This window comes from Rhincodon typus, chromosome 28, assembly GCF_021869965.1.
Source record: "Rhincodon typus isolate 14 chromosome 28, sRhiTyp1.1, whole genome shotgun sequence".
In the NCBI taxonomy this organism is placed as follows: Eukaryota; Metazoa; Chordata; class Chondrichthyes; order Orectolobiformes; family Rhincodontidae; genus Rhincodon; species Rhincodon typus.
The window spans coordinates 16,065,663-16,089,740 of NC_063359.1; the positions used below are offsets into that span (position 1 = coordinate 16,065,663).

General features: G+C 40.2%; 1 pseudogene; it reads right to left on the reverse strand.

The window, feature by feature from the left end:
• LOC125486342 overlaps positions 1–24,078 on the reverse strand; it is a 202,959-nt pseudogene that overhangs the window by 82,255 nt on the left and 96,626 nt on the right.

A 24,078-nucleotide genomic window follows, 5' to 3' on the forward strand; every position in this document is an offset into this window, starting at 1 on the left:
TCCATCCTGAAAGGACATTAGTGAACCATTTTCTGACAATGAATTTGTGGTCATCACTAGACTCTTAATTCCAGACATTTTACTGAATTCAAATCCCACCATCAACTCCCCCTGCTGCCAGACCTGCTGAGTTTGGCCAGCAATTTCTGCTTTGTTTCTCATAAAGGTTTAGTTGCAATGTCTCCAATCATTAAAACATAGAACATAAAACAGTACAGGACAGTACAGGCCCTTTGGCCCATGATGTTGTGCCGACCTATTATCCTACTAAGATCCATCTACCCTGCATACCCTACATTTTACTATCCTCCATGTGCCTATCCAAGAGTCGTTTAAAGGTCTCTAAAGTATCTGGCTCCACTACCACTGCCGGCAGCGCATTCCAGACGCCCACCACTGTCTGTGTAAAGAACCTACCTCTGACATCTCCCCTATAGCTTCCTCCAATCACCTTAAAACTATGCCCCCTCATAATAGTCATTTCCACCCTGGGAAAAAGTCTCTGACTATCCATCCTTTCTATGCCTCTCATCATCTTGTAAACCTCTATCAAGTCATCTCTCATCCTTCTTCGCTCCAATGAAAAAAGCCCTAGCTTTTTCAACCTTTCCTCATAAGACCTTCCCTCCATTCCAGGCAGCATCCTGGTAAATCTCCTCTGCACCCTCTCTAAAGCTTCCACATCTTTTCCGTAAAGAGGTGACCAGAACTGAACACAATATTCCAAGTGTGGTCTAACCAGAGTTTTATAGAAGATTATACAAGATTTTAGCATATATTGTATTATGAACATGCACTTCATGTCTTGTTCCTAAATACTGATATCTGAAGATTAGAATATCTAGATCACACCCAAATTTGTGCCTTTGGAACATAAATTAGTATTTAATCCAGCAAAGAATTGATGAGATTTAGAATCTTTCCTTCCTGCTATATGTGATATTCCAATGTAAAATAATTTTAAGAGGTCACAAATGTCTTTATTGGTAAAGATCCAAAATAAAAATAATGTTCACAATTTAATACAAATAAGACTGAATCACAAATCTCAATAAGTGTCCACAAAGATGGCATGATAAATGACAACGTTCTCAATTCTCCTGTGAAATTGCAATTGCGTGTCTAGTTACCCCGACAACAGTGTGGCTTAAGAGTTAAACCAAATTATGTGGACTTGGAACATAGGGAGGAAAGGCAGTTTCCCTTCACTGAATGGGTAATCTCTTCATCTACTTGTAATTTTGAATTTTTATGTCTTCCCTTCTACCCTCAATTTGGCTGATTTTGTCACAAATCTTATTTGGTGCTCCTCAAAATGAGACAGTTGCTCAGGAGAAGCATGTCTTCTGTTTTAAAAATCGAAAGAACCAAGGATGCAGTAGATCAGAAATAAACACCGAAGTTGCTGGAAAAGCTCAGCTGATCTGGCGGCATCTGCAAAGAGAAATCAGTTAACATTTTGGGTCTGGTGACCCTTCCTCAGACTAACTTCTCTTCACAGATGCTGCCAGACTTGCTGAGCTTTTGTAGCAATTTCTGTTTTTGTTTCTGATTTACAGCACTCGCAGTTTTTTCGGTTTTAAAATATTGGTTATTATGCTAAAGATAGGGTGGGGGCAGGGGGTAAGGAATACATGATAGGTGATTGGCGACAGAGCCCAAAGAGACAGAAGAACAGCTGGACAGCCAAAGGGGTGGATAATGATCTGGCTAGGACGGTGAATAGCTGTTAATGGAGACAGTCAGCGGCTAAAAATGGGGTGTGCATAAAAACAGACTATGCAATCACAACACCAGGTGTCTGGCAGCATCAGTGAAGGAGAAAACAGTTAACGTTTCGGGTCCGGTGACCCTTCCTCAGAACAGGGCTAGGGTCACCGGACCTGAAACGTTAACTGTTTTTCCTTCACAGATGCTGCCAGACCTGCTGAGCTTTTCCAGCAACTTTGTTTTTGTTCCTGATTTACAGCATCCGCAGTTCTTTTGGTTTTTACAACACCAGGTGTGTTGGGGTCAGGTCTAGGGCATAGTAGAGTTCAAGGCCTAAAGTTATTGAACTCAATATTGAATGGCTGTAGGGTCCCCAAGCAGAAAATGAGGTGTTGTTTTTCTAGCTTATGCTGAGCTTCGCTGGAGCACTGAAGCAAGCCTGAGACAGAAACAGGGTGGTGTGTTGAAGTAGCAGGCAACTGAAAGCTCAGGGTCTTTTTTGCAAGCAGAATGTAGGTGTTCTGCAGAGCGGCCACCTAATCTACACATGGTTTCCCTAATGTAGAGGAGACCACATTGTGAGCAGCAAATGCAGTAGACAAGAGGCTGAGGGGTGTGTTGGCAGTGAAGGAAGAGTGGACCAGGGTGTCCCACTCACTTTCTGCTTGGGGACCCTGCAGCTATTTGGACTCAACATTGAGTTCAATAACTTTAGGGCTTGAGCTCTACCATGTCCTAGCTACCATCCACACAGACCAGGCCTTGTCATCCCACAGTCTGCTATTACACACAACCCATTGTGAGCCACGAACAGGCTCCATCAACAGCTATTCACCCTTCTGGCTAGATTGTTATCCACTCCTTTGGCTGTCCAACTGTTCTTCTCTCTCTTTGGGCTCTATCTTCAATCGCGTATCATTTACTCCCTACACCCTCCCCCCACTCTATCTTCTGAATTTAAAAAAAGTAACATTTTCCTTTTTAAAATTACTTTTGAATCTGCTCCCACCACTCTTTCAGGTAATGTATTCCATATAATAACAATCTTGTTGCATCTCACATCAGCTGATGCTTTCAAGTTATCTGAGTTTTGGTGTGAACTGGCACAGAATTATTTCACAATAGTAGCCCAGGTTGAAAACTGGTCAAGAAGTCACATACTACAGATTACAATCCGTGTTTGTTTCTGCCCTCAGGAAAGCCACAGTAGATACACTGAACTGGTCATTAGTACCATTTGCTTTGCAGGCAGCTTCAGGACAGAGGTGGGTTGCAACACTGTGAAACTGCATTCAGATCATATCATCTTGAATGTAATTTTCTGCTGTAAATGGAATTTTAAAACATTATTAAGTTACACATTATCTCAGTGTCAAACTCTTCCTATTATCTTTTCTTCCAAACAATATTTACTTCGGATTTTGTGAACAATAGATACATCATTATCATCGTATAATGGCGTACAGCTGAAGCGGGTGCAATTTTTGTTCAATAAATATATAAATATATACATGTCACATATAGATTAACACACTGAGACTATTTATTCAATACTGTTCCATCTTAATTTGTAATTTTATTAAATCGTACAGCCACTGCAGATTTCTTAATCAATCAATGGTCTTATCTGGTGGAGGATACTGAAACAACGATTTCAACAGAGACAGTTGCAGAGAGATCCACTGGTTTAATAGTATTGATCAACATAGAGACTATTGATAGCACAAATACTGATCAAAGATTTAGTTTGGCACCAAGGGTGACATTATCATCGTGTCCTCAATCCTCACTTAGCAACAATCAAAACAAGAACATGCAAAAGTAATGATTGTAAAGAAACTGTGACTATCAGGAAGAATAAAGGAAGTCAATTTTCTCATGAGTCCTATAGGAAGGCTTCTGGGGTTGGTTAGCTCAGTCAGATGGATGGCTGGCTTGCAATGCAGAGCGATGCCAACAGCGTGGGTACAACTCCTGAGGTTACCATGAGGGACTCTCCTTCTCAACCACTCCCCTCACCTGAGGGAATTGTGACCCCAGGTTAAACCACCAACTATCACTCTCTTGAGAGAGCAGTGCTATGGTCTAGTAAGACTATGATGACTTTACAGGAAGGTTTTGCTGATAAACCAACTGATAGCAGGAATTTGGTCTGTCTGAATATCATTGGGCTGTACCACAAAGACAAGGAACGGCCTTGGCCTGACAATTTCTCCCAGCCACCTCATTCTTTACGGTAAGATGTTAAGCGAAAGCAGAAGGCATCAGTGGAATACTAGACTTTCCAAATATCTCCACATAATTGTACTCTGAGCAGCACTGGGTGAAAGTCTGGGAACTGTTCACCATTTTTTAATCCTTGTATTTATCACTTTAACATTGCTAACTCTATATGGTATGATTTGCCTGTACTGCTTGCAAAGCAAAACTTTTTAATGTATTTAAGTACATTTGACAATATTAAATCAAATCAAATTTAAAAAGAGACAATGTCAAAGTTTTGAAATGTTGCACTAGCAGGACTAGAATGCGAGAAACCTATTTGAGAAAAGAAACATGAATTATTTCGAAAAGGGTACTGACTGGTTGGGTCATTATAGGCATCAGGAAACAGCAAGATGCCATCTCATACTAGGTGGGTAGGCTCAGATTGGTCAGGATGCTGGCATGGAAATGAGGAGGATTCCATGACCCCTTTTGTCATGGAAAGAAAAACAATAAGGGGTCATGGAGACTGCCAATCTTTGTTGCATTTCCATGGTTATCACCCTGATCAATCAGAATCTACCTGCCTTGCCCAAAAATTAAAATTGACAGTTAAATCTTCTCACTGCTGATGGCTGAACCAAACAGCACTCTCTTCTCGTGCTGTATCAATTGCTGTCCTTCTCAAGTCTGTTTCCTGAGTCCAGGGCCTGATGTTTGCAAGACAAAAGTCTTGATGTCTTGTCTCCTTTTAGCAATGGTTTGTATTATTAAGCAATTACTTATCACTCTCTTAAATTATACAATTTTCAGAGCAACAGGAATCTTTTACTAACTGCAGTCTGTGAATGATACTACACAGAACTTAAAAATTCCACAGTAGCGAGTCCATGTAAAACGTTTCTCCTAATATAAGATAATATTTTGAAGTGTTTGAAAAATTTCCATCTGTGATATGTTTTTTTCATGTAGAATATTAGTTTAGTATCTTAACCAGAATGTGTAGCAGTTTGCCTTTGCTCTATTAGAATGATGATGCAAAAAAAGAATTCTCAGGAAGAGTAGGAAGCACTAATTATAACTTATTCAGTGAAACAAAGCAACATTTCTTGTGTGAGTACATTGTGTTCCAAAGCCGGTGTCACAGATTACCACACCAGCTAACCACCCCACTGCACTCAAAGTTTCTAAAGTAATGTAAATAATTGTCCATTTAGGTTTTCTTATTCATAATGCAGTATGTCACATTTTGAAAAATGTCAGTAACAGTAAACTTCATTGTATCAGAAAGGATGATTCAATGTGAGTGAATCAAAAAATATCAGAATATTCTACATACATGATAGTTTTTGGGTCATAAGGTCTTTAAAATACTCCACAGCAACCACTTTAAAAATAGTTGAAACACAGTTAATAAAATAAGGTCATCCCAAAGAATAATAACAAAATAGGACAACCGTGATTACGAGGAAGAAAAGACCAGCAAGTACATTGAAGCTGTTGGAGAATCCCAATTGTATATATTCTCTTTGATGCCACCCCCAGGGAATACCGCCTCCCTCCAAATACCTCCACAAAATCCACTAATGGTAATCGCCTAGGAGATGTGAGAAAGAGAAAAGTCCAGAAGCAATGAGGAGAAAATTACTCTGTGACCTTGTCAGGCAACTGAAACAAATCCTGGAGATCATTGCTGAAATATTTCACAGAGTAACTTTAAACCAGAATAGATATGCAATAGCATTGAAACAATTAATACAAATTTCAGAAAAAGAAGTTCTCCTAATTCTATCCCACAATACATCAAAACAAACCATTATATTACAGGGATAGTAAGAACTCCCGACACTGGAGTCAGAGATAACACAGTGTGGAGCTGAAGGAACACAGCAGGCCAGGCAGCATCAGAGGAGCAGGAGTATATCACAAGTTGAGAATTTAAGCTATATGTGACCCAACATTTCTTCATCGGCATTAACTGGAAGTACACAAAAATCTGAAGGAGAATACAAATATTGTAAGTTTAATGTTTACTTTTAGGGTATATCTTCTTCCTAAGAAGCTTTATTGACATTTTGTTCGCTCTGTCTTCCAGGATTTTGGAACTATAATAGACTTGAGCAGTCCATTTTTTATGGAAGTCTGCAGGGTATCAGCCTGGTGTATGGACTACCAATCCAGTAACATTACTGCCACTCCACCAGCTCCCTTACTGTCCCCTTCTCTTCCAGTCAATTTGTGTTGCTTACTCTCCTTCCTTCACTCTGCTCAATATTCTCATCCCATCTCAAAGTACCACACCATTTAAGGGTTTAGGTGTACTAAGATAGAGAAATTTTGTTCCTTGTGCGCATAAATGCACAGACGGAAGCCTTGTAAACTGCTAATGTATTGCCAAGTTAACTCCGAGAATCCACATGACAATTCATGAAATGAAAGTACATGATCTCAATTTGAAGTTGGAACTTGAGAAATTGAGTCAATACTTCCATTTTCAACCTGTTGTCAGCCACACAATCATGCCAAAGAGAGTTTACTTTTAAATTCTAACCACTAGTTTCAAGAGCTTAAAAGTCCATTTGACCAGCACAGGCTGAAATTGCAAATCTTCAATGATTACAACTGACACATTCCTTAAAATGAATTAGCCTCTGATGGCACCCAACCACTATATTTTATGGTGGACAAAGAGCATTTTTAGACTGATATAAATTGATTTCCCAGTGAGTCCTTCTGTCTAACAGGCAAATCAAATTGACAGCTTGTGGGATTTCCATTGGTATTTGATAAAGTTTGAACCTAACATGGAGGGAATGAGGTGAGTATGAAGTGAGAAGGCATCAAATGCTACTCTCTGTCTCCAGTGTAAATAATGCAACAGAATTCCTCCTTGGAACAACTTTTTTTTTCTCTCAATCAATGGCTAACTCTTAAAATCCAACTTTCTTTAACACGGCTGAACGAAAGCAGTTTTATTAGTTCTGCCAAAAATTAAGCATTCTTTGAACTTTAACAACAACACAGAAAATTTAGACTCAAATAATGTAAAGCATGTCATAAGTCCAGATTCCAGTTATGATTTTTAATGAGTTTTTTTCTTTGAATCTAAACACCGTTACATTGAAAAACAGGAATAAGCTGCAATGATATGAATTGCCAAGACTTTCACCCTTTCATTTCTAACCTGCATAGTTGCACTATTTATAGTAATTTTACAGTCTTCTTGTTGCAATTACTATTCTTTAGCTGGAGTAATAGCTACTGTCAGAGGCAAGAGGGAAATGAGGAGTGCACTCCACTTTAGTAATGCTTCCCTCAATTTTACTGAGACACAGAAAGGTCTCCCATATGAGAGATAATTCGGCTAACCTTACCCCTGTATTGCCACTTAAGGTCCTGTCAAAATCTGCCAATGTATCATAATTACTATAAAAATGTTCTTGGGGCTTATGGGCTTTGCTTATGGGTGTGTAATAATTAAACAAGTCCAGCAAGCAACACGGGATTCAACAAAAATGTTTTGCTTTCTTCAGCAGACCAATAGCTTTGATGGTTTCTCCTCCAGCAGAGAGAGATTTATAAAATCACACCAATTCTGTCAGGCAGAAAACCTTGAGCGAGGTAAAACAGTGCACGAATAATCAGCCAGCTGACAACTCTGTGAAAAACCATTCCAAGTACAGATTAAAAATTAATAGGAAATTCCAGCTTAGGATGGTTTTTTGGCCGTGGCTGTAAACAAGTGCTAGATTTTTCAGGGAAAAGGAAGGCTTTGGGTACCTTTAACAATTGGGCATGGGACCCAGATGCAGAAATCTAGTCCACCTGCCCCCGATTTCCCACAGATGCAATTTTTACCAGCAGGGTGAAGGGACCATGGTGAGATGCACGCAAGCAGGGAACCTGAACTGAACCGGGCCATTTGAACTGAATGCTCACTTCAAGGTAACCATACTTTCTTGATTCAAGGGCCTTTACCCACAGTGTGCGAGTCACAAACTGACGGAGTAGGCATAAATGCTCTGAAGTGTTATGATCTGTGATCTTTCTTAACTCCCCCTCTCTCTTTTTAAATGTGAAAGAAACAAGCTGAAGCTGTTAGTCAGCGTTCAAAATAAAACTGCTGGACTGCTTTAATTGAAAAACCATTCGGGGGAGGTGAGAAAAAAATGAAAAATACTCATGCAGTTTCAATTGAGTTATTTGGTAACATTTCAAAAGGGGTAGTACTGTGTCATTGTGAATGTTTGGCTGAGTTACAAAAACCATCTTTCATCAGCAAGAAGTTCTGAATTCACAGATTAATTGTCAGTCTATAGAAACTATGAAAATGTTAATTGTCTTTGATGTGGGGCACAAACGGAGGTTTATTTGATTTTATAAGGGACAAACCACTTTAGGAGATTTAAGAGTCTTGAATAGGTTTCATGAATGGCAGTTCTCTTTTAAAAATCAACTGTGTCTTGCATATGTGTGAGATTTGTCTTTTCAAGATGGCAGCGGAGTAGCACCGTAATGTGTGGGCTCCACAGCCCAGGAGTGGGGAGCTCATCTACTCTATCCACTTTACTTTTAATTTCCTTTGTGTGCTTTCTTTAAACATTTTCCATTTATTATGGTACCTTACCATTTTTTTAACAACTTCAGCAGAAGGTGCCTTCTCCGAGCCCAGGACCAGTGCCAAGGTGGCTTCAAATGGCCTGGAATGGCAGTACAGGCCTCATGGGGTTGTTGCACAGTGTAGAGTACTTCTGGTGTGGCAATCTTTCCCAGGAGCGGTGGTCTCGGCCTGAAGTGGCGTTCTTGTCCCAATGTGGCTGTCTCGTCCCGTCGTGGATGTCTCCTTTGGCAGCTTCCAGGTATTCCAGCAGCCCAGCGTGAGGGTCTAGTCCTGGTCTGAGGTCTAGTCTTGGCATGGAAGTCTCCTTCCTTGTTTCAGAGGCGGGCTTCCAGATCTTCCAACAGTCCAGCATGGAGGCCTAGTCCCAGCATGGAGGCCCAGCCCTGGCACAGCAGGGCGGTCTTGGCCTGGCACTGCAGTCTTAGCCCAGTATTCCAGTGTACGCTGAACCAGGGCACGTTAATTCAACTCTGGTGAACTTTTACTTTTTCTTATTTATGACTTCTGTCATTAAGTTAGGCACTGTGGTATGGCAACTTAAAATTTTCACTTTTTTTTGTACAAATGCACATGACAATAAATTGCTATTCTGTTCTATTAGATTATTAGAAGATTAGTTCTCTTTCATCTCCGCATTGTTCCTGAGGTCTTCTTATTGTAAATACTGGATGAGTGATAATGGAGCCTGTGGATGAGGTAGCGAGGGAGTATGAGGGATATGGGTGTGATTGTGGCATGAAGGGACCATAGGAATTTGAGAAACCATGGAGCTAGGTGGGTGCGATAGCCTGTGAGGGATACAGGGCCCTAGGATTTCTAACGTAATTAGGACAATGTTCCAGATAATCAAGACAGGCCTTCAAAACATCCTGCTTTGACCCTCACCCTGCCCTTGGCCATCCATTATCAGGTTCCAGGATCAGAGGGCCTGACTCGATTCTACCTTCACCTCCCTAGAGTGAAAATTGGGTCTATCAGGGCCCTTTAAACTGAGCAGGCCTACCATAAAACGATAAGACTATAAGACATAGGAGCTGAAATTAGGCCATTCAGCCCATCGAGTCTGCTCTGCCATTCATTCATGGCTGATAAGTTCCTCAACCCCATTCTCCTGCTTTCTCCCCATAACCCCGATCCCCTTGATAATCAAGAACCTATCTATCTCAGTCTTAAATGTACTCAATGACCTGGCCTCCACAGCCTTCTGTGGCAGTGAGTTCCATAGGTTCACCACTCTCTGGCTGAAGAAGTTTCTCCTTATCTCCGTTCTAAAAGGTCTTCCCTTTACGCTAAGGCTGTGCCCTTGGGTCCTAGTCTCACCTACCAATGGAAGCATCTTCCTAACATCCACTCTGTCCAAGCTATTCAGTATTCTGTAAGTTTCAATTAGATCCCCCCTCATCCTTCTAAATTCCAATGAGTATAGTCCCAGAGTCCTCAACATCCTTCATATGTTAAGCTTTCCATTCCTGGGACCATTCTCGTGAACCTCCTCTGAACTTACTCCAGGGCCAGTACATCCTTCCTGAGGTATGGGGCCCAAAACTGCACACAATACTCCAAATGTACCAAAATGGAATATTTCTCAACTTGAACTTTGCACCTATATCTGCATCCTCATCTTCCTCAATAGAGATACTGCTCACTTAATTGTTTCACACCACAGCAACCATTTTGTGGGAATACTGATAGAGAAATAAAAGTGACATTATATAACTTATGGCATCGAAAATGATCTGGAAGAGTGGTTATCCACTGAAGAACTAATTAGTATCTTCAAAAACAAGCTACAGCTGTGGCTAGATATTTGTCAGCAGGGAACTCATACAAACAATAAAATATGTTCAATGATTTACAGATTTTGTATGTTCTATTTTACTGCAATAAGAATCAACTTAATCGGTTTCTAAATTTTATATGCTACCAAAATAATGCAGTATCATTGTTAATGTGTATATGATTTCAGTTTGTAGCCGGCTAATCAACTATACTTATAATAATATACCTTGCATCTTCACAAAATGTGATGTAACAACTAGGACAAGATCATTAAAAAAAGAGACACATATTATTTAAAACTTTTGCTTATTTGTTATACTTTCTATGGACAATTTGATTCTAAAAACCAGAGTGAATACAAACAATCAGTGCAGATTAGCCTCCAAGAAACAGGAGGCTGCTGCCTGGCACTGGTCTGGGATTTGTACACGACAGAAGCAGTCAGCCTGATAGTTCAGTCAAATAATCTAATGCCATCTGCTGATCTGATTTAAGTACTCCAATGAGGGACAAGGCAATTTCAACATCAGCTATTTTCCATTTAATTGTGAACATAAAAGCATAGAAATATCAAACAAAAAGCTGTGGATGCTGGAAATCCGAAACAAAAACAAAAATTTGGAATGAAGAGGTCTGGCAGCACTTTTGGAGACAAAGCAGAGTTACTGTTTCAGGTCCATGGCTCTGAAGAACGGTAAGTAAACCTGAAACCTTAAGTCTGCTTTTTCTCCACAGATGCTGCTAGACATGTTGAGTTTCTCCAGCAATTTCTGTTTTTGTTTCACAAAACACATAATATTGAGGTGCAAATTGAGAAGAAATATTCTGCTTTTGTCATTGGATCATAATTATCATGTTCACACCACGGTAAATAGATTAACACTGATCGAAACTGAAAGGAAACAAGAGAGAAAATAAGTAATGTGGTATGTAATTTTCAGTGCCAATGTGATGCCAGTACGTAGGCTAATCTTCTCAATGACTAATGGACTTTATCAAATCGTATCACCTGTCTCTTTAACTATCTGTAGCAAGCAGTGTGTCAAATGTGTTTAGTGAGCCTTTACATGCAAAACACAGGACTCTGTGTCCAACACTAATGTGATTCTGCTATTGATTATATAATTCAGACTGTACCAAGAAATACACCAGAAATGAAACTTAAGATTATCCATCAGGCTTACAATGCACATCATTTGTATGATCTGGAGGCTACATCTACCCACACAGTGCTGTGCAGATAAAAGGAATTTGTGCATAGGTTGACACTTTTTTATTGAGAAATGGCTATGGAGGCTGCTTTGAGGCTACTCACCTAGTGAAGACTGACCAGTTTTGAGATGTTGCTGCATCTCCATGCCAACCACTGCACAACAAATCAGCATCCTTTTCTCATGCTGCACAGATTGATATTCCCTTTCGAAGCCTGCATTCTGATGTGGCAGCTCTGAGAAGTACTTCATTTTCCCACCTCCGGATTATTACCTTCCACCTTTCCAGTGAATTCCAGTCCCTGACCTCAAGTCGAATATCTGCCACCTCAAATCCCAACCCCTCCACCACTTACCAATCTTATTTAACCATAATCTCATACCTTGACTCTTTTTGCAGACCAGATTGGACTGCACACTCCCATTACCTCTACCATTACCAAAATTTACTGCTTCTTGGTTTCACGTATTGATTCAAAGCCCATGTCTTTATTTGAAAATCTCTCCACACTCATTCCTTTCTACTTGAGATATTGCCTCTAGCTACAAAGTGAGTCTGCCTCTGGGTTTTTTTGTGTTTCCCATTTTTTCTACTCTTCCTTGGGATGGCACTCCTCTTGGTCAGTATTGCTTTTCATCTGGGGACACCTCTCCCTAAATCCCTTTGTTTACTCACTTCTTTCCTTCAAATATCCTGAAAAACTTTGATGGTGCCATTGGCTCTTCCTACAATGTCAATCAACCCTGCTCGATGCCCTCTTACTCTTCACCTTTAGTCAGATGAAATATGGCGAGGAGACTAGAGTACATTGTTACCAAAATCAAACACCATACTCTGCAACATTACACTACTTTACAGTGCTTGATTCCTCAATTCCAACAAAAACAGGAAATGTTGGAAACTGCACATATTTGATCATTATCTGCAAAAATAAAAGACAGTTTAACGTTTAAAAATCTACAATTTCCATTAGAACCAAAAGCTGACAATGGTGCCAGGGTTGGAGGTTTTGAGGTATAGAGAGAGACTGAATAGGCTGGCGCTATTTTCACTGGAGTGTCAGAGGCTGAGGGGTGACTTCGTAGAAGTTCATAAAATCATGAGGGGCAGGGATAGGATAAATAGGCATGGTCTTTTCCCAGGGGTGGGGGAATGCAAAACCGGAGGGCATAGGTTTAAGATGAGAGGGGAAAGATATCAAAGGGACCTAAGGCGCAACTTGTTAACAGAGGGTGGAATGTTTATGAAATGAGCTGCCAGCAGTGGTGAAGGCTGGTACGATTACAACATGTAAAAGGCATCTGGATGGCTATTTGAATAGGAAGGGTTTAGAGGGATATGGGCCAAATACTGGCAAATGGGGCTAGATTTATGTAGGATATTTGGTCAGCATGGATGAGTTGGACCAAATGGTCTGTTTTCATGCTGTATATCTCTATGACTTTATAAAGAAAATGCTTAGATCTATAAATGGTAAAGACCCAGAAGAGAGAAAATAAGTAATGTGGTATATAATTTTCAGTGCTAGCGTGATGCCAGGTACCTAGGCTATATTCTTTTTTGCATATGCTGACTGACTAACGTTTTCCCAGCATTCAGTTTTTTTTGGATTTAGATTTTATTTGTACTCCTCAAATCCAGCAGTATCTTGTTCATTTAAAAATACTGGTTAGCCCACAAACATTTCTATTTTGCAAATCTGGTTATGAAAGGCTGTTGCAAGGCCTGGGTGAAGAGATTTCTGCATTTAAGCACTGAAAGAACTGATTTTAAAAAAAGCTATAAACTCATTAGCTCATAGTGTTTGCTCTGGAATCTCCTTTATGAAATGCAGGAGCTCCTACATGTCATATTGTATGTATGGAATACATTAAAGCCACGCTTTCAGCTTCAAGTTCTGCTCTGACTGGGTTTCTATTTAGTGCTACTACAGAATGATTTTGATAGACCAGATTCCTGATTGAAGCTTTACCATTTTTGAAAACTTTAGATTTATTCAAATTGTAACAAATGAAAAGCTCTTACAGAGCACACACATGCCCAAGATGTGAGTGGAAAAAAAAACAATTGTGCTTTTTCACAGGTTTTCACAATGGCGCTGCTGCCTCACCAGCACCAGGGACCCAGGTTCAATTCCAGCCTCAGGCAACTGTCTGTGTGGAGTTTACACATGCTCCCCATGTCTGCATGGACTTCCACCAGGTGCTCTGGTTTCCTCCCACAGTCCAAAGATGTGCAGGTTAGATGGATTGGCCATGCTAAATTGTCCGTAGTGTGCAGGCTAGGTGGATTAGCTATGGGAAATGCAGGGTTATGGGGATAAGATGGGGGGGGCTTGATTTTTTTATGGGTGGGATACTCTTCAGACAGATGGTGCAGATTCCATGGGCTGAATGGTTTCTTTCTACACTATAGGGATTCTATGGTTACTTTTATTGATTATTAACTTAGAAACTTTGTTATGAAAACCTGCAAAGAATGGTGATTTCAATTAATTGCAATGTGCTGGTGATATTACACACCCAGGGAGCAGTCTTCCAACTGCATTATTTCTGGCCTAACTGTAATTATTCTGAAAGCACTAGAAATTTCAGGCAAGGCAGATTTGCAATGTTGCAAATGATAGATAAAGCCTATTCTTCATGCATTTCAAAAACCAATGTAAGGCATTTCATTGCAAATATTCAGATATTAAACAGAACTTCCTCCACATTTTACATGTAAGATAGAAACTAAAAGCTGAAGTCAAAAGAGTCGGAAACAAGTCAGATGGCTTTGAAGATAACAGCGTCATTTTAATCTCCTGACAAATTTAGAGTAGCTACAGTGTTTCAGCACCTGATACCAATCGAAAAAGGCAGTTCATGACCCCACCAGAAAATAATTATTAATCTCGCACCAGAAGCAACAAACTAACACTCTGCGGCCTCACAGGGAGATAAATGCAGGATTAGTGAAGACCATTTTACCCATCAACACCACTCTTCCCAGGAGTTCACAGGCAATATTCTACCTCTGTATCCTTTTCCAATTTATGCCTTCTTCCCCAAGCAATTATCTAACAACAATTATCGTTTGTGAGCCAGCAAATGTCTGCAACACTAAAGATTATTAAGGCATATGAATGATCTGAGATGATCAACTTTAACCTATCACATCCCACAGGTAACGTTCCCATGGTCCATATACATAGGGTGAATAATTCCTGTGTGTTTGACGTGTTACAAAATCAAAATTTAATTTATTGAGATCACTCCCTTTTATAATTTGTTGCTGAGGAAAGTCTTGCCTACATATTTCCATAGAATATTTATTGCTTTGCGTGAGCTTTGGTTCACTAGCTGGTTCTGCAGGGACTTTCCATCTGTACTGGAAGACCATAACTCAAGCCTCACGCAAAATTTGAGCAGGCTGAGTTATGAGTGGAAAGCTAAGTGAGCATTGCACTCTTTGGGCTGATGTCTTTTAGATGGGACATTAAACTGCCCGCTTGTAGGGGCATGAAAGATCACATGATGACAAGAGCAAGGGAGTTTCCCGGCTACCTGGCTACCATATGTTTCTCAATCAACATTAGTGAAATAACTCACCTGTTTGTGAACGTCATAGTTATTAGTGAGACCTTGCTGTTTACAGCTCAGCTGTCACATTTGCCAACATTACAATAGTGAATGTACTTAAAGTATTCGTCATTGATTTGCAGTGTATTTCAGTGTGTCCTGAGATTCTGCTACTTAAGTTCATTCTTCATCTCTTCTTTCCTGTGGTTCTATCCCTTTCCTAAAAAGGATTAAAATGGATGAAAACTGGTATGTAGGGAATGAAGAACCACGAATCTACCATGTAGTGATGTCACTGAGCTATTCCTCACTGGCCATAAACAGCACCAGGTGGGCAGAGTTGGTTATAAAGCCTGATAGGAGATCAGAAGCAGCATGAGAAACCATAAGAGTGTAACAGAGAAGCATATGCTGGAAACTTTGCGGAGTAGAATGGTTTATATTAGACAGCATAGCTAATGGAACAGTACCTCAGTATAGGGGGTCCAGACTTACAAACATTCAACTTACAAATGTTTATACTTACAAATGAGATTGCATAGCCTTTCATTTTTATTTTAATTTATTTTGTTTTACTTTTAATGATCCAACATGTGAATGTTCACTTCTGAAAGGCCATTTTATATCGTACTGTATTGTGTTCTGAACTGCATCCAAATTGATTTACACATATAGGAACAGAAGCAATTCATAATTTGGGGACTGCCTGTATGCATCAAACTTCAGAGACTGGTATATCTATGATTACCACGGGTAGCAATATTTAGTGCTGATGTATAATAAATAGCGTTACTTTGAAGTCTAAACCTGAAGATAGTTCTTGACCTTGCCTTCTCCTCGATCCATCTGTCTGAAGCCCAAACTCATCAAACCACATGACAAAAGAGAAACCAGGTTTATAATTATACATTAAAGAATTTTAGGCTACATGTAAGACAATGCCCTAAGCAATAGTACATACAGAGCATTATATCACCCCAACATAATTCTGTTAAAGAAGCAAGATAGGAGCCTGCCAACCAAAGCTTATTACTGCATTATTAAAGCCCCCTTCTGCCTCTTTTAGCTACCTGTAACGATTGCTATCTACTGTATGATCAAGCGCGATGGCAGATGTTGAATACAATGGTGCCAGAAACATTAGCATGAAATTTATATCACATGCAACTTCAACATTACCATGCACCTTGGATCCCTTCAGGATTGAAATAGGAATTCAGTGCTCAAGAGAAATCAGGGGATAAATAGCTTTAAATTTTCTCCAGAGGCTCTATTTAACATTATGATTGACATTTTAATGAGATCAAAACTTCAGGCAATGCATCATTAAACTGCCTCAATTCTTGCAAGAACATATTAATAAATTGGTAGTGGAAGGTGTCGGTGGCAGAGAAATGCAGTCATGCTGGGGCACATATTCCTTGCACAATGTGTTCCAAATGTCAGATAGACCTACCATGGCAGCTGCAAAACAGAAGCTAGATACTTCCATACCAAGACAGAGAAATGAAATAAAAATATCAGGTGAGTGAGTCAACATAAACTAATTCTAAATTATATCCAAGAAAAGCACTGCCAGAGATTGGAGACCAGTTTGGATGTTGCTTAATTCCTTCTTGCATTCATTCAAATGCATGTTCAAGAAGGTCCCAAGAAAGAAAAATCATTTTTGACATCGTAGATCGCGTACCAACAACATCTATATAGAACATTTAACACAATAAAATTGCTCAAGGTGCTTTACAGGTGCATGTTAAAGCAAGAATGACATAAACCCCACAAAGAGAAATGATGCACCACAGTTTGGTTTTGGTTTTGGAATGTCTTAAAAGGAAAATGGAGTAGGGAGGTGAAGAAGTTTAGGAGAGGAATTCCAGTGTTTAGGCCATTTCAAAAAAAGGCAATACTCCAGAGAACAGATATTTAGTTATTAATTATGGGATCTGCATGTTAATTGATTGCATTTCTCTTTCATTCTGCTTCCTGTAGCTCAGAGCATAGTGTGAATGGAATACTTGAAGCTGCTTAAATTACCATTCATCAATTCAATAGAATAATCAGCTCTCACTTCTGCTTTTTATGATGTGAGTAAGCATGCAATCATTTTTGAACAGAAACGTGCCTGAATGAGACATTCCCTCCATCTCCTCCCAGTCTGTCAATGGTCTGTCAATACCATTCATCCATTTTAATCCTTTTTAGGAAAAGGACAGAACCACAGGAATGAAGAGATGAAGAATGAACTTGAACTTAAGAATCAACAGGGGGAAGTTATGTGTGGAAAAGAAAATTAATGCTTGCTACCAAATTCAGAAGTGCCCATTAAAACACATCTGTGCTGCTAGGCAGTAAATGTATTAAAACTGCAATAAAGAGAAATGTATTGCTTTTCCACATGCACTATGCTTATTTCAGTTTATCTTAACCTCATTAGAAATCAATAATATTAATGCCTCATGTTCTCATATATCTCTCAAACTGTTTAGAGATCTTACACCTCCGATGCTTCCTCATTGATTTACTATACACCAAAAAGAATTGTACCAAAAGCATTTAAGTTTCTCCATTTGGATTCTATCTTAATGCAACCCCCAAGGATATCCTTATACTCTCACATTGTGATAGAGTCCCCGTTACTAATATTGGCCTCCAGTCTTAGTCATTTTGTATGTTTAAGTATAATCAGTGATTATTGGTAGACCATCAGACTGAAAGTTGCAAAAGTGGTCAGTAGTGGGAACTTTGGGCAAAATTGAATTCTGTAGAATCCAAAAAGGGAGAGATTTATGGTGCCCCGACCACAGTTTATCTTCACATCATCTCACGTATCAAAGAAAAAGCGAAGCTATAGCATTCCAAGTTCACATTGTTCAGTTGGCCATGATTTCAATTTAATAATTCAGTCACCTAAACATTCATTAAATTCAATTCAGTTGGAATTCTTACAATTAAGTATCTTCTGATTTATTCTGTCTAGACTTGAACACTTTTCTCAAAAGGGAAATGGAAAGGTTTTGTACTGTGTTCTACTTAGTGTCTGTCCAAAGCATGCCAGCCACTCAATCTTAGGACACATTACTCAAATTAAAATTGTACGATCCACAGGGTGGGATGCCACAGGCAGTGACAGCTCCCTCATATTTATGCCAAGGGCTGCTCCTCATATCCTTGCCATCACAAAACTGTCAAATTGTACATCTGCAACATTGCCTACCCGAGCCTCTGCTTCAGCCCATCTGTTGCAGAAACTTTCTCCCATAAAATTGGCAGCTCTAAACAGTACTGTCTATTACAATACTGTCCTGGCTGGGCTTGGAAGCTGTACACTATCTAAATGTCAGCTCACTCAAACCGTGGCTACCCAATTTTATCCTGTTCAGATATCATTTCTTGGCTTGGCCTACATATGGTTTCCAGTCCCTCAAATTTCCTCTAATTTAAAATTCTCCTACTCATATTTAAATCCATTCATGGCCATGTGTGTCCCCATCCTGTAATCTCTTCCAGTTGTGCACCCTCTCCTAATCTGTCTACTCAAATTCACAATCCCCTGTTGCTCCTCATTGGGCTTTCCATATCCACATCTTCCTTTGCCCTCCTATTGGTAAGCTTCTTCAGACTCCCCTCTCCCTTCTCGCTTTCTGCCTTTATGACTCCCATTAAAACTCACTTCTTTACTGAGCTTTTGGTTACCTGTCCACATTGGCGTCTATGACTTTTGCCTGATTGTAGCTCAACAAATGTCCTTGGTCATTTTGCTTCTACATTGGGGTATTCAATAAGTATTGTTGTTAGTTATGAATGCCAGAGTTGCAAGCGTTGCAGTGGGGTCTGGCCAACTTTTCTCTTCCGAATCAAAAACATACAATCTATTGTACCTTATAAGGTTGGATATTGTAACTTATACCTGTCGGCTATGTTGCTACACCATTTAATGCAGTTAAGAAAACAAAATGGGGAAAATAATATATTATCTGGAGTCGTGCCAACCCTACTTTTTCTGTTAAACAGGAAAGCCTTGAAATTGGCCTATGTGAAATCATGGGTGCCATTCCATTACATAATGGTGTCTGTGTACCATTGGCATAGCTACCACCAAACACCATATTTGATGGAGGTGGTTAGTGTGGGCACAAGTTGGGTATAATGGAAGAAGGAAGAGTAAGTAGATTGGTGACATCAAAGTTCAGTCTTCATTTGGCATCAACACTGCCATTTCCAACCTCCCCGTGCCAGCTAGTGCCTTCGCTAGACCTCATATGGGAGACCACATGCTCAGCAGTAGCAGCAAGAACCTGACACACACCAGCGACATTTAAGGGGATTGTCAACAGCTTGTAGAATAGTTACCAGTTAATCTCTTTCAGGTTCTGTCTGAATTGTGGAAGTTGACAACAAGCTGCTGCTACAATTTAATTGTATTGGTTCCGGGCAGACCACTTGGTTGCGGTCATAGATGCTATGGACTACCATCCTTCTTGAGATACACAGCATGAGAGGAAATGCAGTACAGGCTACACAGAAGAGGCAAGCTGCTTGCAAGGGAGCAAGAAGGGGAGAAGGACTTTCCTTGGACAGGGGAGCCTTATTCACCTGAGATCTTCCAGGAGCATTTCCCTTTCCACAGAGCAGTACGTCGATCATCTCCACTTTACAAAACAGATGATCACAAAAGTCTATCACCTCGCACAACCAGACCTCACCAGGGTGAGGATGCCAGAACTAATGACGGTGACCATGACCATATTAGTGAATACTGGCAGAAATCTTTTGGTTTTCATTCTGTGCCAGCCTGTTGTTCCCCAGGTCATTCTGTCATCAAGTCAAACCAGAGGGTGACTGATTTGTCACACGAGCAACTTGGTTTTCTCCTGGCTCATGATTGCTATCCACCACCTAGCCATATACGACCAGCAGGCTGGCAATGAATGCTACAGTGCCACAAAAAACCTCATCGAACAGTGGTTCTGGTACTGGAAACACTCTCGATAAGTACTTGCCACAGCTAGTTTAAGGTGATCGCCTTTATTCTCCACAATGTGACCATTGTAAGAACACAGCCCTTGTCATCAGGGATACAACATTCATCTCAAGAGAAGGAGGAGGGAGGAGACAACAATTTCTGTCACTTTTGTAGACTACAGTTTCTGTGAATGCAGCTCCAAATTCCCATTGTACAACAATCTCACATTTTACTATCCTTTAGGTGCAGATCATCATAGGATTCTCTTAACCACAAAGCTGATATAGAAGCCAATCCAAAACAATCATTCCAAACCAAGTTTATTGAACAAAATATCCAATATTCCATATGAACCTGAGCTAATCATCCATGTATAGATGGTTTGAGCCAATCTTGTAGATACCTTGTCCTGTTCTAGTGCTCCTGTACAATGCTGCTACTGTGGAGGTGGTGTGGCTGGTGGAAGGCCATTGACTTTCAGTGAAGAAAGCTGCACATGGCCTCACTTTAAGTCTGGGAGACCAGATTCAGACTGCACTATGTCAGCATGGGTTACAGTCTGGACTGGCTAGTTGACAGGCACAGTGGAAGTGTGAATGCCGTAATCCTGAGAAAAAGCAGCACGTCTGTGCCCCTATAGTGACTATCATTCACCTGGGGTGATACTTCAAGTGATCGCTGGATTGCTGCAAAGGCCACATGGGCAGTGCTGCTACTTGTACTCATGATGGTAGCAATCTGAATCCAAATGAAAATAAACTGAGAGCTCAGGAATTCAGTCTGAGCTTTCACTTCAACACACAGACATTGGCTTCTACTCGTCCTGCACAAAAAGGTGGGACATCAGTGATCAGATGCTGCATCTTGATCAGGTCAAGTACTCTCACAGTGTTCACCTCCACTTCCACAATGGAAAGGGCAGACTCTAAGTTCTGCACAAAGCCCAATGCCAAGTTGGTGCCAGATTCCTCCATGCTCCTTAAAAGTGAAAGTAGAATTACTGCTAGGCCTGTGAATGCACTGAGCGGTTATGTGTACATTCCTGTCCGCTGTTTCTTATGTGCTGCCTCAAAGTTCTAATCCGAGCTCTTTGCAGGAAACACGTATGAGCTCAGTCTCCAGGGAACTGATATTCACCAGATCGATGCCCGTTGCCCTGGTTTCAGGCCACTCATGCCCAGAGACTCACCAACATACAGATCCTGTCACTATTTTACCATCTAAGGTAAAGTGGCAGTACCTTTGAGAGTGAGATTGAGGGTCAGTCCTCCTCCATCATTAGAGTCTTGCTCATCTTTAACTTCAGGCCAGAGCACCACTATCTGGCCAGGCAGCAGGTCATGGCTTTCTGAAAGGGCAAAGACGCAAGGCAAAGTTCTGGGGGTAGGATGGCGATGCTTATTCCATCTGAAGTTTGGGGATCAGAAGAGATTGTGGGACAATGGGAAAGTGGGACAGCATCTTTTATGGTTTCAGCCCTGGGCTCAGTGAGGACCTCTCCAGTTATAGCAACCAATGTCTCCTGAGAGGGGAGAGTGAGAACACATCGCAATACATGACTCTTGCCAGTTAGCTGATGCTACGGCTGATAGTGTGCCATCTTGCCCTGCAAGACAGAGGGTAGTATGTCAGTGAATGGGATGCAATATGTTTGAGTAACTTAGCAATCATGGTTAAACAGCTGACAGCGCATGCAAGCTGTGAGAGATGTGTGCAAGGTTTGCAGCAATGCTAAGTGTGTTAAGATGAGGTGGGGCTGTGAATATTAAGTATGAGTCATGTTTGACAGAGAACGTTGGCGAGTGAACAGTAAGTGGTGAATTGAGCGGTGTATGAAGCAAATAGTTCAGTTGTGAAGATATGGCACTCGATTCTGGTGCATTCACAAACCTTGAGCCAATGTGTGAGGTCATTAAGGTTTTTGCTGCACTGCATCCAAGCCCTTGGGAGTGACATTGTTCACACTGGCCCCCGTTACTATCTGTTCCCATCCATTCCCGAATGCCTGCCTGGAAGACCTCCTCTGGATAAAGGGATTTCTTCTCTTTTCTGTCTCTTGCAGCAGAGTCTCAAGCCTATATCAGGAAATATAGGAGTACAGATTCTGCCATGTTGTGCCATTTTCACTCTTCTTGCAGGTTAGACACTCATTTACAACAGTTTCTAATACCTGCTGCGACAGGAATGCATCTACTTTCTGAGCAGGGCAGACTATCTTTAAGTGATGCTAGTTTTGCACGGTCTCTTATACAGGGATGCACACTGCTATCATTTAAATGAATGGGCAGCATGATCTTCATGGCTATACTGAAGAGCTGTCGAATTTATTGCCCTATTAGTGCTTTCATGAGACTGAGTAGAATCACAAAAGCAGGAGTATAGTGTTGCAAGAATTAGGTAGATCACAGTCCTTTTTTTACTATACTGTCAAAAAGGGGTTATTTGATGAATCTGTATAAGCTTAAGTGTTGAATCAAAGAATCATTTTGTGCCCATTACTTTGGATGAGCCAAGTATAATCTCTGCAACCTCAACATTCAATTTATTCTGAAACAAATTTAGAGGAATATTACAATCAACATCAAGTCACAGATGACACTTCAGTAATTGTGACATGACTGCAGCAAATTGCCCACAGACTTTATCCTCTATGTCTCTGTGTCTTTGAAAGGACTTCATAACCGATGTATGCTGCTTATTGCCAAAGGATTCATTAAGGTTGCAGGAATGAAGGAACATTATTCAGTCACCTGAATCCATCACTTCTGTCCTGTGTCATAGGGCACAGAGTCACCATGTTTTTCTCAACATCACCACTTACGCCACCTTTGTGAAGTGGCTTTCCAATATACCTACCTCTTGTAAAAACATGTTCCCAGTCCTATCTGCATTTTGGCTTCCAAGACCTTTGATAATTATCCAAATTAAGTATTATGCATTATTTTTCATTGGACTGACTGCGTAGTATTTTATAATCCAAGAACATTTTGCCTCTAAATGTTTTCTTCTCAAAAGAGAACAAGTACAGATCTACCAATGAAACAAATGAAGCTATTTGTGCTTCAGAATTCTAATTCTCAGTTCTCCTGGTTATGTATCAGTAAGCTAACGTTCAAATATTTCAAACATGGCCCGATTAATGAGTTCGCATCTGGGCTAGATTTTAGTGAAGTGGGGGAGTCTTGTGGAATGCAATATGGCAGTCTTCTCCTGGTTTGAGTGAGTAATTCTAATCAAGACAATAATCATAGTAGACAACGAGAAGCTGACATTTTATAGGATCTCCAATATATTGTTATAGATTCATATGCTTATAATATTTTTATTTTGAAATTAACCAGAGTGGTTCCAGGGCCATGGTGAAAAGGAAGGGAGTAAGTAACAGGAAGTTAATTTACCAAGTTAAAGGACCATTAAGATTTATTGGCAGATGCTGTTAGAATTTTTCAGATGACATCGGTGGTCTTGACATAACTGCAGCCAAGGTGTGTGGGAGTTTATTCCTCCGTGTCTATTCTTAACTCTGTATTTTTACAAACTCATCAAAATCAATGCTGTTAGACTGTTTCAACAAGATCATAAGAAAGTAGGAATGACAAAGGGCCAATCAAGCATCTCATTCTGCGTCCAGTCTCAGGACCCAGTTGCATTTCTTTTTATCTTCATCACCTTCATGGGTAGCGTAGCAATAGAATAAAAGGTAGATTAAATAAACTGTACTCCCGAAGGACATGGTTATATGATGGATTCTTAAATTAAACATATGTCACATGGCTTTAGGAATAAAAAATGTAGAGGAAAGGGTTTGATGAGATGAAAGAAGAGAAAGAAAAGTGAGGAGATTTTAATAAGAGACAATTGCTCAGGCCCAATGCTTGCTATTCAGAGGTGGGAAAAAAGTGATTTTAGTTTTTTTCAGACAAAGAGAATGGCGTCAAATTCTATGTTTACATGATTTCCTGTGGCCAAAAGTACTTGTGTTTTGCAATAAAAGTATAAATGTAAAAAACAATTTGGGGTACCTCTGA